Here is a 12,120-nt window from a genome sequence, read left to right on the forward strand (position 1 = left end):
CTCCATATCACTAATTATCAGAGAAATGCAAATCAAAACTACAATGAGGTATCACCTCACACCAGTCAGAATGGCCATCATTCAAAAATCCACAAATGACAAATGCTGGAGAGGCTGTGGAGAAAGGGGAACCCTCCTACACTGCTGGTGGGAATGCAGTTTGGTGCAGCCACTATGGAAAACAGTGTGGAGATTCCTCAAAAGACTAGGAATAGACTTACCATATGACCCAGGAATCCCACTCCTGGGCTTGTATCCAGAAGGAAATCTACTTCAGGATGACACCTGCACTCCAATGTTCATAGCAGCACTATTTACAATAGCCAAAACATGGAAACAGCCTAAATGTCCATCAACAGGTGACTGGATAAAGAAGAAGTGGTATATTTATACAATGGAATACTACTCAGCCACAAAAACCGACAACATAACGCCATTTGCAGCAACATGGATGCTCCTAGAGAATGTCATTCTAAGTGAAGTAAGCCAGAAAGAGAAAGAAAAATACCATATGAGATCGCTCATATGTGGAATCTAAAAAACAAAAACATGGACAGAGAATACAGACTTGTGGTTACCAGGGGGGTAGAGGGTGGGAAGGGATAGACTGGGATTTCAAAATTGTAGAACAGATAAACAAGATTACACTGTATAGCACAGGGAAATATACACAAAATGTTATGATAAATCACAGAGAAAAAAATGTGACAATGAGTGTGTATATGTCCATGAATGACTGAAAAATTGTGCTGAACACTGGAATTTGACACAACATTGTAAAATGATTATAAATCAATAAAAAATGTTAAAAAAAAGAAAGTAGTCTCATTTACAATAGCATCAAAAAGAACAAAATACCTAGGAATAAATTTAACCAAGTCAAAGACTCTGAAAAATATGACACTGGTAAAGAAATTGAAGTTTACACAAATAGAAAGATATACTGTGCTCATGAATTGGAAGAATATTATTAAAATGTTCATATTACCCAGAGTAATTCACATATTTAATGCAATCCCTATCAAAATGCTCATGGCATTTCTCATAGAACTATAACAAATAATTTTTAAATTTGTGTGAAACCACAAAAGACTTTGAATAGCCAAAGCAATCTTGAGAAACAAGAATAAAGCTTCAAAGTAGAAGGTATCATGCTCCCTGATGTAAAAATATACTACAAAGCTGCAGTAATCAAAATAATATGATGCTGGCCCCAAAACAGACTCATAGATCAGTGTAATAGAATTAGAGGCCAGAAATAAACCTGCACTTATATGATCAATTAATTTAAGACAAAAGATGAAGAATATACAACAGGGAAAAGACAGTCTTTTCAATAAATGGTGTTGGAAAAACTGGACAACTACAGGCAAAAGAGTGAGACTAGACCACTTTCTTATACCATATACAAAAATAAACTCAAAATGTATTAAAGACTTAAATGTAAGACCTGAAACCATAAAACCCCTAGAAGAAAGCATAGGCTAAGTATTTATTTACTTAGACATCGGTCTTAGCAATATTTTTCTAGTTCTGTCTTCTCAGGCAAGAGAAACAAAAACTAAAATAAACAAATGGAGCCCAGTTAAACTTAAGAGATTTTGCACAGTGAAAGAAACCATTAACAAAATAAAAACGTAACCTACTGAATGGGAGAAGATATTGACAAATGATATGTTTGATAAGGGGTTAATATCTAAAACATCCAGAACTTGTACAACTCAATAGTTAAAAAAAAAAAGATTTAAAAATGGACAGAGAATTGAATACATAATTTTCCAAAGAAAACATACACATATGCAACAGGCATATGAAAAGATGCTCAACATCACTTATCACCAGAGAAATGCACATCAAATCCACAATGTGATAGATATCACCTCACACCTGTCAGAATGGCTATCATCAAAAAGATAACAAATAAGTGTTGGTGAGGATGTGGGTAAAGGGATTCCTTGAGCATTGTTGGCGGGAATGTAAATTGGTGTAGCCACTGTGGAAAACACTATAGAGTTTCCTTAAAAAATTGAAGATGGAACTACTGTATGATTCAGCAATTCTACTTCTGGGTATTTATCTTAATAAAACAAAAACACTAATTCAAAAAGATATATGCACCCCAATGTTCACTGCATCATTATTTACAATAGCCAGGATATGGAAGCAACCTGAAGGTTTATTGATAGATGAGTGGATAAAGGAGATGTGGTGTGTGTGTGTTCGTGTATAATGGAATGTTACTCAATCATAAAAGAGAATGAAATCTTGCTATTTGTAACAACATGGATAGGCCTAGAGGGTTTTATGCTAAGTGATGTAAGTCAGACAGAGAAAGGCAAATACCATATGCTCTCACTTATGTGTGGAATCTAAAAAAAAAATAAACAAATGTAACAAAACAGAAATAGGCCCATAGACAGACAACAAACTGGTTGTCGCCAGAGAGGGGGTGTTGGTGAGACGAGTGAAACAGGGGATGGAGATTTGAAGGTACATAACCCAGTTATAAAATAAATAACTCATGGGTATGTGATGCACAGCATAGAGAATATAGTCAGTAATATTGTAATAAGTTTGTATGGTGACAGATGGTAACTAGACTTAACATGGTGATCACTTTGTAATGCCTAATAATATCAAATCACTATGTTGTATACCTGAAACTAACATAATATTCTAAGCCAAATAAACTTCCATTTAAGAAAAGACCTATTTCATCCTGTGCAGAGAACACTTACCCTTTCTGCAGGCATGACTCTCACCTCCCAAAGGGACAAGGTGGGCCTCAATCACTCATATTCAGAAAAATCAAAACTGGGTCACTATAGCAACATGGAAAACACAGGGACAGCTTTGCTCTTGCTCCTAATTAGCTCCCGACAGCCTGGGAGAGAATTCCACCTGCTAAGGCTGCCTAATGGTGCTTTGGCCAGTGGCTGTTGCATATTCAGCTGGGACGGTGCCATTGCCGGGGTGGCATCCTAAAGAACAGGCCTATCTTTCTTGCTTTGTTTGCTAGCTGCCCCTGACTGCACTTCAAAACCATGGCTAGGGGTCCCACTGGTTTGTGCATGTTTCAGGCCTCAGTTATCCCCACAGAAAAATGCAAAAACCTTTATTTGGCTACTATGTAAAAGGCTGAGGGACCCAGTAATTTATTTAAATGAAAACAAAATGGAGTGTTCCTTGGGATCCTGAGAACAAAGTGTATTTATATTACTGGCCACATTAAATCCCCTCTTGTCTTTTGGAACTTAATTGAAAAAGCAGCTGCATGAACTATGGAAAGTGACAAAAGCAAAGCAGAGACCCTGTGTTGAGGGGTCTTCAATCTTCATTGCCTCCAGGGAGAATCCAAATCAGGAGCAGGAAGTCCAATACTTCTGCCTCTTATCTGCCATTTCAGCTAACCTTCCAAGGCCCTTTATGCTATTTGAGATGCTGGTCTCCCAAGAACTAGAGAGAGTCCAGGGCTCAGCTCACCATGACTATAGGAAATTCAGCTCATGCTAATGATCTGAGCTAGACACAAGCCAGAGACTCAAGAAGCCAAAGGGCCCATGTCCTTCCACTATCCTTTTGGCCTTGCAGTTTCACTTGATGTTTCCCAAACAGACATAGCCCATAGGATCCAAAAGTCTTAGCCAAGCCTCAAGGTAAGACTGAGCTGAAAAATGTTGGGTCAATCTAGTATTCTCTTCCCTCATTTATACTCTGATCATAGTCCCTTCATACCTATCAATCTCTATTTGCATTTATTTTACTTTCAGTTTATGGTGACTTTTTTCCAGAAAGAGTCAACTGGAGGCTTCTATGTTCCTGAGACTGACTGTGGCTGATCCCTTCATGTCTTAGTTCCCTGAACCTGGCTGAATATCAGAAATGTTTTGAGATGTCTAGGCCCAATCGCTTGCTACTATGTCAGAATCTCTATGATGGGGTCAGGTATCAGGGTCATTTTCAGTGTCCTAGGTAATACCATGGTAGCTGTGGTACTACATTTCCACTAGACTAGACTCTCACTAGACCATTCATCCTTCTCTTGTTCCAGACTGAGAATTGGGTCTCCTGACTTTTGACCCTTTATTTGCCACCATACTTCCTTGCCTAAGTCACATATTTCTCATGGACTTCAAGTTCTTTACCTTGGAAGGAAGCTGAGGGGTGGTGTGGGGGGCTAGAGCTTATCAGTGATTATCAAATCTAATTCCCCAACATGTCCAATTTTGGAGCCTTTGAAAATTTTAGATGTGATGGTTCAAGTTTGTTTCTCTTTGCATCCTCCTCCAGCACCCTCCATCATACACCCTTTCTGAGGTTTGGCACATTCTGAAGCCAGGATACATTCTATCAGCTTAATAATATATGGGAGCTATTCTTGTAGGAGGTTAATCTTGACAATATGAAAGGTCTTATAGCCTTTTAACTAATCACCCTGAATTTAGACTAGATAATGAATAATTCTTCAGAGCTTGTTCTCTCTCTGCCCTCCCTCCTCTCACAGAATCCAGAGCCCTCCCAGCTCAACCAGAGATGAGTGATTGAATGTTAATGGGAGGTGAAGGGAAGGCTAGCAAAATATACAGTCTGAAGGGCCTTGGGAGTGGGGAAAGGAATAAGGTGGCCTGAAGGAATAGGGTTTCTTTGCTGATCACAAGGAGGGTGGCATATGGGGACTACTACCAATGTTAAGACTCCCAATATATTCGAGGGGACAGGAGTAGGGATATCTGGAACAGGGTGAGAAAATCCAATCCAGACTGTCCACTGCACTGTGCTATTGCATGTGTTGAAATGTCCTACTCAAATTCAAAGAGCCAGTCTCCTGGATACCATGTAGGTGTGGTAAGACCTGAGATCTTTAAGGTATTTTGATGTTGGAATATACAATCCTCCTAAAGGTGTCAGAGTACATATGTGATCATTCTTGGAGATTCAGATTTAATAGGTCAGGAGTGGTGCCTAGCCATCCATACATTTTTAAATACCCAGAGGTGACCCTGATACACAGCCAATGCTCACATTTACTTTAAAATTTTTATCTTTTCTTTTTACTTGTCCAATTTCTTATCACTCTACCTCCCACCACTCAAGTCTATCCTGCCTTTGTGGGAAGAGATACTCCTTCCTTCAGTCAGACCTTCTCTGCTCCAGGACACTTGGTTTGGCAAGCAGAGCACAAGCTAGATTTCAGCCCCTACCTTCTCCCTTCACAAGCTGCCTTGTATATAGAACAACTTGCATGACTGTGACCAAAGGAGGAAAAAGAGTATTGGCCTTGGAGATGGCAGATTTGTTTCAGTCACAACCCCCACTTTCAAGCTGTCTGAACTTGGGCAAGTCGCTTAATCTCTTTGAACTTCAATTTGAGTGTATGTCAAAAAGGGATAAAGATGCCTACCAAAATGACCAGATCTAATGGCAATGATAAATCTACCAAATCAATTCTGAAGCCTCAGAATTTAACCTATGAGCAGTGTTTGACCCCTTTGATCATTTCTATCTTCTTGAACCACTTCCTCTGCTTAGCTTCTGGGATACCAGTCCCTCTTCATTCTTTTCTTGCCTCTGTGACCATTCTTTCCCAGCCTATTTTACCGAATCCTTTTTACCTTCCCGACTTTTAATCACTGGAGTACCTAGGACTCAGTCCTCAGACCTCTTTTCTCACCTGGTTACTCTGTTTTCCTAGGTAATCTCATCTACTTCTTTGACTTTAAGTATCATTTTTATGCTACTGACCTTCAGTCGCAACTTTTCCTGTTAATTAAACTCTGAAATCATACTGCCTACTCAACAACCCACTTGGATATATAATAGGCATCCCAAACTTAATATGTGCACACAAACTCCTCATTTTGTTCCCCAAACTGATCTTTCCACAGCCTTCCCAACCTCAGTATGTAGCCTTTTCACTTGCCTAACTTCTCAGGCCTAAAGCCTCTTTATGTCACTGCACACTGCCAATTCTTCAGCAAACCTACTGGCTCTATATTTAGTACCTGGTCTCCACTGCTGTCATCCTAGTCTCATCTTCCATCATCTCTCTCCTTAGCTATTGCAATAAAGTGCCTCCTTCCACTCACCTTGCTCCACCAAAGTCTATGTTTCCCACAGCACCCAAAGAAATCACTTCTCTGAGGGTCAAAATCTTCCCATGCCTTCCCTCTCTCACTGAGAATAAGTTCACAGAGTCGTCCCATGAGAGTCTGCATGTCATGTCACTTCTATTCTCCCTCTGACCTCATAGGTCATCGATCTCCTTGACCACTCCTCTCCAGACATGCCAGCCTCCATGATGACCTTCGACACATGACATGTGCGCCTGCCCACAGTCTTTGCACTGCTAGCTCTCTTTGGGGAACATACTCTTTTCATAGCCCATCAGCTTACCTCATTCAGTTCTTTGTTCAAAGGACACCTCATCACAAAGTGCTTCCCTTGGGTCTTAATCTAAAAACAGAACATTATCCTAACTCCAACTCTTTATTTTCTTACCAGTTTTATTTTTCTTCATAGAATATATTGCTACCTGACCTATTTATAAATATTTTTTGCTAATTTGTTTGTTGTCTGTCTCCTGTCCCTTGGAATTAAGCATCCAAGTGTAGCTATATTCCCAGCATCTAGAACAGCGCCTGGTACATAGCACAAAGCTCAATAAATACTTGTTACATGAATAAATACATGGAAAGAGGTCAGTGATATAATAATTAAATGAGATCATGTATGCGAAGGATTTGGTACATGCCTGACACTTATTAGACAGTAACTCTCCCCTGAAATATTTACTGTGCTCCTCCTCCAAGCCACCCACTCTGCTAGATGATGGTGATATGCAATGCCTCCACTACAAGGAGCTCGTGTTCTAGTGGCTATAGGATGGCGGGAGGGACAGAGCTATAAAGAAATAACCACCAGCCAATGTAATAAGAGCTGCAAGAGAGACAGTATCCTTTGAGAACACAGATAAGGGGACAGTTAAGGTAGACTTCAAAGAGCAGTGACATTTAAGCTGAGCCTTGAAGGATAAATAGGGACTTTTGTGCAATCAGCGGCAAGGATATTCCATTCAGACGGATTCCTAGCAGGGCACAGAGACATGAAAATACTCGCCTCCAAGAACACAGTTTCTTAGTTCCTTAGCTAACAGGAAAGAAGGTGAAATGAAGCGAAAGTGTTGAAATTAAAGCATAATTGTTGACATCACTAGCTGTCTCCTCACTTTGGTGTAGAACACCGTGTTTTTCAGAGTTCTTATACCTTCAGTGTTTCTTTCAGCTCTAACAACGTATCAGCAGGTAGTTTATTTGTCACGCAGCCAAAGAAACAAAGACTGCAGGAAGAAAAATGGTCTGTCTGAGGCCACACAGGACATTGATGGAGGATCTAAGGTTAGAATTCAAGACTCCTGTCTGGTTGACAGTTACTGCAATACAAAATGAAGGGCAAATGCCTGTCTTCTCCAAACTAGTTAAAAACATTTCAAGAGCTGCTTTCTAGATGTAAGCATTTCATGTTGCTTTTTTTTTTTCAAGTTGGCCACAGCCAGCTGCCATTTACTGAGAACCTATCTTACTATATACACTACTAAATTCACCACATATACTGTTTCACCACCTTTCACAGTGACCCTAGGGTAGGAGATGTCGTTATTGTTTTTCTTCTGTAAATGAGAATACAATTGCTTTCGTAGATTTTAAGTGCCTAGGTAGCTCAAAGATACTCAATAAAAAAGAGATAGTAGAATCTGGTTTGTTGGACACCAGTGCCCATGTTCTTTCAGCTCTGTTACGTTTCTGAAATAAAGTCTAACCAAACACGCAAGTCCACATCCTATTTGTGCTTCCTCTGAGTTATCGAGATGGTGGGGTATGGCATTCTCAGCCTTGTGTGTTACGCAGAATTGTTTACTCACTGGAAATTTCATCTCCCATGGTTAACTTTATATTTATACATTTCCCTAGCCAAGTTATACCACATGTATTCATGTACCATTTTTCTGCTTTTGCTGTCATATAAGTGTGGTCATATGAATCATTCTCATGTATCCAATTAAAACACTGCTAAATAGGAAAAAATGACCACCGATGGTAAAGTTAGCCTAGTCAATATGGCTAGTTTTTGTAAAACCACAAACAAAATCAGGAAGAAAATATTTTCAAGTATTTTGCTGACAGCTCTTGCATAACCCAGTAATCACAAGGAGAAGATGAACATTTTCTTAACCTACACATATCCTTTCTTAGATGAAGAAAACATTAAAATCGTATTATCCATAGATTTGTCTCTAAATGGGTCCTTCTGTGATGAAGCCCAGCTATGCTTCTATACGTCAAGATTTCTCTTTTGTTCTTACCTTTGGATATGTGGTGGTGACTGGTTTTTCTATCAATAGGTTTGTTGACGGTGTTCACAGAAAGCAATCCGATGCACTGTCCTTCTGTGAAGGAAATATACGAAATTTCATCTATTAAATCCTTGCCCTGAGAGATGATAAAATAAGCACAATTCAATTTATTCCAACATACCTCTTCTCTAGTTTCTGATTTGTCAGTTACATTATTTTTATAATTTAAAGCTCCATAACAGTTATATTTTTTCTGTAACCATATTTTCACAATGTTTAGTCTTAATTCTAAATTTAAATCTGTTTACTACGTACCATAGTTGGTTTTTTAAACCACAATTTCTTTATTCCTAAGTTTTAAATTTTGGTTCATGTCTTACTTGGCCTGGTTTCATTTTCAAGAAGTTTTTTCTTTTTCTCAGTCAACAAATTATGGGTGCTGTAGTCTGTGGGTTTTTGCATGCCTAAAAATGCCTGTTGCTTTTATATTTGAAAAGCAACATATCTGAGCATAAAGTTCATACTTTCCTTAGATTTTGTCGAGACTATTTCATTACTTTCTGGTATCAAGAGTTGCTGTGCACAAGTTTGAGGAAAACAATTTCCCCCTTTAATGTTAAATTTCTTTCCTGCTTGGATGCCTTTATTATTTCTTTACCCTTAAAGTTCAGTAACCTTATCAGGATGTGTCACAGCAATCTTTGGTATTAACTGTTCTTGGCACTGGGCATGATTTTGTTTCCTATCTTCTTGTAGCTTTCTGAATCTTTTTGTTGATTTTGTGTGTGTTCTTTAGGAACATGGGTGTTCTGCATATTTTACATATGTACTGTATTCTATGTAAGTTACAGATCTTTTTTTTGTTTTCTCTGTATACTCTACAGGTTGTTTTATATTCCAAGCATCAATTTTAAATTCTACTTATCCTATTTTTATTGTTTCATTATGATTTTCCTCTATGTAATATTTTTCTTCTCTCTTCTAACTTGTTCTATTAATTTGTTTATCATCCTTCATTGCTTTATAATCTCTTATTATCTCTATTTGAGACTTGTTAAGTTTTAATTTTCTTTGGAATTATAATCATTTGAATTATTTATCTTTTTCTTTGGTTAATTCACTATCTTCCTTTGGTTTGTCTTCCCTACTTCCCACCCCCACCCCACAACCTCCCCACCCCAGTCTGTGTTTCATGTTGATTCTTTTTTAGTGATTACATATGTCTGGTTGGGGTCAGGTAATCTTAAAGAACACAATGGGAAGAGATGGAAAATGGAGTTAGAAAGTCCATAGCTTCAGTTAAGTTTGTTCTACAGAACTCCTTTCCAGATGCATTTTCCTTTTGCTCTTAAGGCCCATCTCATCTCACTTTTAGCCATCTGGCTCATAGGAAAGCTTTCCCTTCCTTCTATGCTCTTCAGTACCTCCTAATTTCTGCCACTTAGGAGAGACTGGAGAAAATAAAATTGGAAAGCCAGCATGATTTCTCCTTCAGCTTTGTCTCCATGTTATCTGGTTGCACCAAGTCGGGTCTCTATGGATAAATCACCCACTCCTTTTGGGGCTGGCACAGGCCTGTGGATTCAATTGCTCAAACTGAAGGAACATTGGACAGATCCTTTGGACCTTTAATGCTCACTGGTAGAAAAGTCTGTGTCCTGCTAGAAGTCTGAGGGCAAAGATACTGGATGTCAATGCCTTCCCTCATCACAGTTTCAGCTATAAGCAGAACTTACCACTTTTTTCATGAAACAAAGATTGACAAACCAAATCTGTTTGGGTTTTCAGACTTAGATATTTGGCAGCATTTAAAAAAAAATTAATGAAGTAAGCCTGGTACATCAAGGAAAATAACTGATAATATTTGTTGACAGTAATAAAATTCAAGCTTTCAAAATTAAAACTTTTAAAAATTTGTATTCACCACTATGAACTTGACAGCTTCTTGATACATACTTTTCTAATAAGATTGGTGGTGATTTTAACAAATGTGATTTTTTGATATTGCATAATAAAATTGCATCAACACTTGTAAGATTTGCATAACTCAATAAACCAGTAATTTCCAAGTGATCATGTATGCTGCAAAATCATGCATGGGGAAAAATTCCATTCAAAGTGTAAGGGAAATCAAATATGATTTTAATGTAACAGAGTAGTAACTGACTCATTGTTATATTTCCAGATTCTGCATTGCAATTACCTTTAAGAAACTACCACTTATTGAGTTTTGGTGTAATATCAAGGAAGAATACCTAGAATTATCTTGAGATGCTTTTGAAATAATTTTTCTTTCATGACTGCAATCCATTTGAGGCCAGATTTTTTCCTTCAAATACTTTAACCAAAACTATATAGCAGTAGATGGAACGCAGAGAATCCAGCTATCTTCTATTAAGCCAGACATCAAAGATATTTGCAAAACTATGAGACAGTGCCACATTCACTGAATTTTCTTGTTCTGGAAAATACAGCTATCTTTACTAAAACATGTTTTTATGTTAGCATGAAAGGAGGTTATCATTGTTATTTAAAATTAAAGTAATAAATAATTATTTGAAAAATTTCTTTGTTTTAACTCCTAATACAGTAAATATAGATATAATTCATATAAACAAAAGATTTCTGGAATTCTTAAGAATGTCAAGAAGTCCTCGTATCAAAGTTTGAGGATCTCTGTGCTTGGCGCACAGTGCAGTAAAGCAGTAAGTGTGCAGGAGTGCAATAGTAGAAGAAACACTATGGGTTGGAACTGGCTTTGTTCCAGAATGGGATACAGACCATAGAGTGCTAAGATTCAGATGGGAGAAGCAGAGAAGGATCAGTGAGAGAAAAGTTGTGGTGGTAATAATAGGATAGGTTTGGAGGACTGTGAGTCAAGCAGTGAGAGTCCCTCTCATGCTTCAAATCTCTCCTTCCTCCATCCCATCTCTCTGACCTTCTGTTATCACATTCTCTTTCTCTTCTCTTTCAATTTAGTCACCACCTCATCACAGGTGGAAAAGATTCTCTGCTTTTAAGTACTCGTGATTACATTGGGTCCACCTGGATAATTCGCATTAATTTCCCCATCTCAAGATATTTCACTTTACTCATATCTACAAAGGCCCTTTTTCCATGTAAGGTAACATATTTACAGGTTCTGGAGATTAGAACATGGACATCTTGTAGGGACCATTATTCTGACTACCCATCTTACTCTGTTCAAGAAGCTATAACAAAATACCATAAAATGGGTGGCTTTTAAACAATGAAAATTCATTTCTTACAGTTCTGAAGGCTGGGAAGTCCACGACGATGAGGGTGCCAGCATGGTTCAGTTGTGGTGACGGCCCACTTCCCGGTTTGTAGCGAGTACCTTCTCAATGTGTTCTGAGGCAGTGGCGTCCGCCGCCGCCGGGGCAGCGGCTAAGAGGGCAAAGGAGCTTTCTCAGGCTTCTTTTATAAGGGCACTAATGAGGGCTCTTTCTTCAAGACCTAATCACCTCTTAAAGGACCCACGTCCTAATACCATCACCTTGGGGTTAGGATTCAACATAACGAATTTTGTGGGGCACAACATTCACACAATAGCTCTACCAAACCATAGGATATTTTTGAGCAAGGAAGTGGCATAATGACATTGGTATTGAAGGAAAAAAAGTTCCCCAGTAATTATCCAGTATGGAGCTGACCTGGTGCCAAGTTTCGGGCAGGGCTCGGCCTCCGTGGAAAACAACTTTCATGTGTTTTTAATGCAATACAGACAAGGCCTCCAGGAGGACATCTGC

At 38.5% G+C, this 12,120-nt stretch overlaps 1 long non-coding RNA gene across 1 annotated transcript in view; it reads right to left on the minus strand.

Annotated features, from left to right (window-relative positions):
* Positions 1 to 11,753, minus strand: part of LOC140696799 (uncharacterized) — a 104,191-nt gene extending 92,438 nt beyond the window's left edge. The window contains exons 1-2 of the long non-coding RNA XR_012073317.1: positions 11,620 to 11,753; positions 8,360 to 8,443 (exon numbers count right to left, since the gene is read on the minus strand). This is a non-coding gene — a long non-coding RNA (uncharacterized lncRNA). The remainder of the gene's footprint in view (positions 1 to 8,359; positions 8,444 to 11,619) is intronic.
* Positions 11,754 to 12,120: the final 367 nt, after the last annotated feature.

Source organism: Vicugna pacos, chromosome 6, assembly GCF_048564905.1.
Source record: "Vicugna pacos chromosome 6, VicPac4, whole genome shotgun sequence".
NCBI lineage: Eukaryota > Metazoa > Chordata > Mammalia > Artiodactyla > Camelidae > Vicugna > Vicugna pacos.